Below are 6,000 nucleotides of genomic sequence, written 5' to 3' on the forward strand. Positions count from 1 at the left end.
GGCCTTTTAATTTCTTATAGAGATTAATCTTTGTTGTGGCCCAGGGCCGGCCGATCAAGTGACCTAAGACGTCATGGCTACTGTTACCTACTCTATTGGAGAGATGTTGCGTTCTGTATTGAACTGATACAGAACCCCATTTGTTCTGTAATTGGCTGTCTGAAATTCATTATTTTACAATTACATACGCGTATTTTACTCTTGCACACTGACGGAATAAAATGAAATATATATATATATATATATATAATATATATATATATATATATGTTTTATGTATTTGTATGTATGTGTGTGTGTGTGTGTGTGATTATAATCACTTTAGCACGTGATTCGTTTATCACACATATCCACAGGTGAAAAAGAAGAGACAGGGTGTAGGTCCTGACCGGTTTTGGCTTTATTTTCAAGCCATTGACAAAGGACTGATACATAGTATTAGAAGTCACAAGTATATATACTACAGAGATAGTACTGACGAACATACACACAACCGTTTGAGACTGTAGATCCACCCACAGGCAGGTGTCAAGGAAGGAGTGGCTATCAAAAATCATTTGGCTAAAATTACAATAAATTCTCAAGGGATACTACCGATTAGGGTAGGAAACAACAAGTCCACACCTGACAGGTGTCAGGGAGGCTGGGTTAGACATCTCATTACCACTACTGCCCCCTTACTGTGTTTACAAATATAATAATCCTATTTCCATACATCTCTACTGCCTACCTTAAAATTTAAACAGTTTACAAATTTCTTTTGATATTAAAGGATCAAGTTTATACATTCCTTGACTGATGTTCATATTATTGTTGTAACTTTCTTTTATAAAACTAGATTCAGTGATATTCCTTTCCATTGCATTATTAGAACACACAAGCTTTTTTGCCCCTTCCCAGTTGATAGCATGATTGTTCTCACTAACATGTACAAAAATACCATTATTTCCCTGTGCATATCTCACACATTGTTTATGTTGTTCTGTTCTTTTTTCCAGTGCTCTCCCCGTTTGACCAATGTAAAAGTTGTCACAAGACTTTCCATGTAAGTCTTGTGATATGTGATATATATATATATATATATATATATATATATATATATATATATATATATATATATATATATATATTGTTTGTCACTGCATGTCATTATGTCATTTAGTTTTGAATTTCCATAGACTTGTCACTTCACCATAACTGACAACTTGAAATGTGATCTTTCAGTACTCATCACATTTCTTCCTCACCCTCACGTTAGCTGCATATAGCCTCAGAATTCCCCAGAAATGTGAAATGTTTAAAAAAGGGCTCGCTTTGTTCGCCATAATTTTTCTCCTTTATACAACTGTGTTGTGTATTTTTCTGAAATCGAGGTGGCAGCCCTATATAACTGTAGGTAGGCTATTTCCTGCTAGAGTTTCCATTTTAGTGTTTCCGACGATAAATCTAAATTTACTTTATCTATCTGTGGTATAAAAACATACTTAGTGGGTTCTGTTGACAAAATAACATTCGGTTAATATAATGGGAAAAATTCAGAAGCTGACCGCACTCGGATGAGATGTCAAATTAACCCTGTACTACTAAAATGTATAAGCGCTAACTTTGCGATCCTTGTAATAGGCTTGTATTTCAAGCTCCTGCCCCCCCAGAAAATGAATGTTCATAGTACATCAGACGAACGTACTTTACAAGCTTGCGAACTTTAAAGCCCCAAACTTAAAAAGTGCTTGTGATACACCTAAAAAGTACCCATTTTCGTGTACACTTTTAGGTTTGTGCAAGCCTTAAATATGCTTGAAATAAACCTTAATAAAAGCCTTGAAAGACTTCAAAAAAACCATGGTATAAACCTTAAAAAATCCCATACAGAACCTTAAATAGGCTTTATAAATGCCTCATAATTACCAATTAACTGCTTTTAACATACTTTATACAATCCTGTACAGAACCTTAAAATAGGCTTTATAAATGCTCATAATTACCTTTTAACTGCTTGATACAAACTTTGTAAGGATAATAAAAAATCCTTATAGAGGCCCCTGAAAATGTGTTTACAAGGTTTTTACATGAACCTTGCAATATCTTTCATTATAATTTTCAAGCCCATAAAATGAAAGTTCATATACCTTACAGTAAATCTCAGGAGAATAAAAGTTTTAATCTTGCTTATAATTTATTTTGCACTGACATGTTCCAGTGAGGACTAACACTGTAAAAGTAAATATAGTCAAATAATGTGGCCTCTGTTTTGTATATAAATAACCTACACATGCACTCGATTGAGTCTTACCTCAGTAACAACAACCTCATTCCATAAACAATTACAGTAAAAAAAGTATATATAAAGTATGTATGTACATACATACACATGAGACTTGTGCTAATAGACAGCTATTTATATACACACATACACATAAGTCTGTACCATACTGAAGATTGCAACCATTTGGAATGATACAAACAAAAGATGAGAGATTCAAATATATCACATCCCACCAAGCGCATGAACCATTTGTTTAGGTTTTATTTCTATTTTCTTTTGATAACAGATATATGCATGTACAAACACAGAAAATATACATGAAATAAACCTTATAAAATATGCCCAATATGTAGATACATATACAAAAAAATAATAAAAAATAATAATTTGGATGCACACACTTCCATTTCCCTTCCTCTGTGGAGTCATTGATTTCTTCTCTTAATTTTCACTGAAACGGTAATAGCTGCCAAAAGCTGACTGTGATACAGCTCCACCTTCTCAACCAGATGCCATGACACAATTCAGCCATGCCTCAACCTCTATAAACAATTCAGTCGCATCCTGTAAAAGAGTGAATATATATGTAGTTTTCCCTCTCTCACACATCAGTGTTTTAGAACTGATTTTGCAAATATTTCATTCAAGTTAACTGCACCTTATTAGTAACAACTGATTAAAAAAACATAATATACATGAATATACCAATACAATATTGGGTAGGGCTATGAAATTTTCACAAGATATAATAAAATTTAACTGTTCTGGTAACTCACTACTCAGTCCATTATACTGTAATATGATAATGAACTTGCAGGCCCTGAGATAAATATAAAGCTATACCTCATCATTTTTTACCCTGAAGAACCGTGCAATAAGGCAATATCCCAGGCGAGCTTGTAAGCCAAACGCCGATTTGCTGCTACCGTACAATTACAGGTCTGAATTATTTATTTGGTATTTTTTGCATTGGTTTTAGAAATACAGTGCTTTATCCTATTTTATAAAAATGTAAAGGTAATATTATCACAGCACTGAAACCTACAATGTTTTTAAAAAAAAAAAAAATTAAAAAATTATTTAATAAAAGAACCAATCCCTTTCTCAATAATTACCATGAATATCTGTTCCTCAAATACTAATTGCACTAACATCACCCATTACTTTTCTTTTAATGCTAGAGGTCCTCCAGTAATGAAAGGGTAATTCTAGGGAATACTCCACGCCTTATTTTATTTTCTTTTTTCCATAAAAATATTCCCCCCCTTCCCCCCCAAAAGAAACTTTTGGGTAATTGTTACTATTAGAGCCACATGAGCTTATAAAAAAAGTAAATGCCTAGAATTAAGGAGAATAGTGATAGAATGCTAGATAAGAGTCAGTAAGGGAGGAAATGTCTAATATGAAAATAATGATGTTTAAAGTGGAGGTTAGGTTAAGCAATATAGGTTAGGCTAGTACACAAAAATTTAGTTTCCAATAATGCTTTACAGACGCAGAGGTTAGGTTAAGCATTATAGGTTAGTGGAAAAATTTTTTTTTTTATAATGCTTAACCTAACCTCTGGTCAATTAAGCATTACTTGGGCTGGAGGGAACTTTAAACAAAATCATTTTTTACTATTTGATATTTCCGTTTTTTTTTTTTTTTTTTTTTCCTCACTTAATGACTAGCCTAGTATCTACGCATTCTATAACTATTGGTAAGCGTTAAGAATGCGGGATCCACTGACCATTAATGTAAATAAATACAATCTAACCTAATATTACTTAATCTAACCACACAGCCCATGTTATCATTAAAAAGCTGATTTATTGTAAATTTACGAAGGTTAGGTTAAATAAGCCAAATACTAAGTTAGACTATAGTTCTAGATAAAGAAATTGAAGAGGATCCCACATTCTTTACCCTTACCCTTAGGTATTCTCCTTAACTCAGAGTGCTGAAATTAAAGATTTTTAGATGTCCTCTGGAAATTCACAATTTCAGAATTATGTCATTTAAAAAGACAGCTTTTTTTTTTTAATGTTATTTTTTTTAGATGTTGTTTTAATAAATTCAAGTGGGGCAGACCCTCCAGCACTCAAATGTCCTCGAAATTAGGAGATATTGGAAATTGAAAATTGTCTCTGGTACCTGAGCTTACAATTTCTGGCACTCTGTCTTAACTTTAGGAGTCTACTTTTTTATAAGCTTGCACAGCCTTAATAGCCTAGTAAGAATCACCAAATTACCAACCTTTTATTTGGTTTATCTATGGGGAAAAAAAAAGGGGAAAAAAAAACCTTGGTCAGTAAAATTGAAAGTAACCCTTTACTCTACAACCACCCTGGGTGCCCTATGGGAATCAGGGGTTTTGGCAGCAAGCCTAACCTAACGTCTGCATCAATCAAGCATTAGTTACCTAGATGGGGGGGGGGGGGGGGAGGGGGGGGGGGGGGGGGGGGGGGGGGGGGGGGGGGGGGGGGGTGGGGGGGGGGGGGGGGGGGGGGGGGGGGGGGGGGGGGGGGGGGCTTGCCCCCACACCCCCTTTGAAGGTGGGGGCTTCTCCCTCACATCCCTAGACTTAATTACTTAGCCGGGGACGGCCATAGGACGCCATAATTAAGTAGATAGCCTAGCTAGTACTAGCCTAGTAGTAGGTATAGTTTACTTACCTAATTTTTGGCTGAGACCTTGTCACCTTGTACACCCTATATTCTCGCCAATTTTAGTCCAGCCTAAAGGTTTGCTCACATTAAAACCCTTACAACAAAAGCAACTCTTCCTAGAGTCGTTGGTATAGGCTATTTCAATTCCCCCCAAAAAAGGCAGAATTAGTACTATTCCCTGTAGACTATAGGTAGGTACTTTTCTCTCATATTGTTATAGGGATATACTATAAAATGATAGTGAAAGATAATGGCATAAGCTGCTATCACTTACCTATGGGCCCTGGCTTTCTCAAGTCGTCGTAGTGGTATCTAGTATATCAGCTGGCATGCACTTGCATGTAAATTTAATTCAGCCACTATGTCAAACAAATTCAGTTCGTGCGGCCCGCCAATTTGTTTACGCTGCTGCAGAGACATCTGGTGGCGGCATTTGGTGACCATTTCCCACAGTTCAAATTTCTCGATCACAGATAATTGCTGTATCATTTGGGCTTATATAGACATATTTCAAAGTACTCTATATGCTGTCGTTTGCTCACCAAATGAGGACGAATGTTTAAAACAACAATTAATAAAGGAAAGGCTTTTTTAAGAAATGGAAAAACCTTTAATTTCCCTCAAAAGGTGAAAATGAGGTTTGTACGTTTTTGTACACTATAATAGGTATTACGATTTTTGTGCATCACTATATTTCTGCATGTGACAGGTCTAAAATCAATGAGAAAACGCATAATTTAATGTATATCAAGTTACATTATCATTGACGTCCTAAGTATGTGAAAAAAACGTTTGTTGGAAGTTTGTGAAACACTCACCTTAAAAGTGCCTTCATGAGCCTAGATGACAGCGTATTTGAAGCTCACGAACGTTCGCTTCCGGGGGGGTGGGAGAGATTATGGGTACGGGAGGCGGCGCTTTATGGCGTCATTCGTTCATCACCCAATTACAGGGCAAAAGTTAAATGTTGCCACAGTGAGTTTCTTTGATTCTTTCTTGTGAATAACGGTGCCCGAAAATTCAGGAAAAAATGTGATTCGTATTTATGTTGCGAAGTAATGGAAAGTGAAAATAAATAACAAT

At 35.5% G+C, this 6,000-nt stretch overlaps 1 pseudogene; it reads right to left on the reverse strand.

The window, feature by feature from the left end:
* Window positions 1-6,000, reverse strand: part of LOC135212087 (NAD(P) transhydrogenase, mitochondrial-like) — a 76,335-nt pseudogene that overhangs the window by 62,843 nt on the left and 7,492 nt on the right.

This window comes from Macrobrachium nipponense, chromosome 40, assembly GCF_015104395.2.
Source record: "Macrobrachium nipponense isolate FS-2020 chromosome 40, ASM1510439v2, whole genome shotgun sequence".
Taxonomy (NCBI): domain Eukaryota; kingdom Metazoa; phylum Arthropoda; class Malacostraca; order Decapoda; family Palaemonidae; genus Macrobrachium; species Macrobrachium nipponense.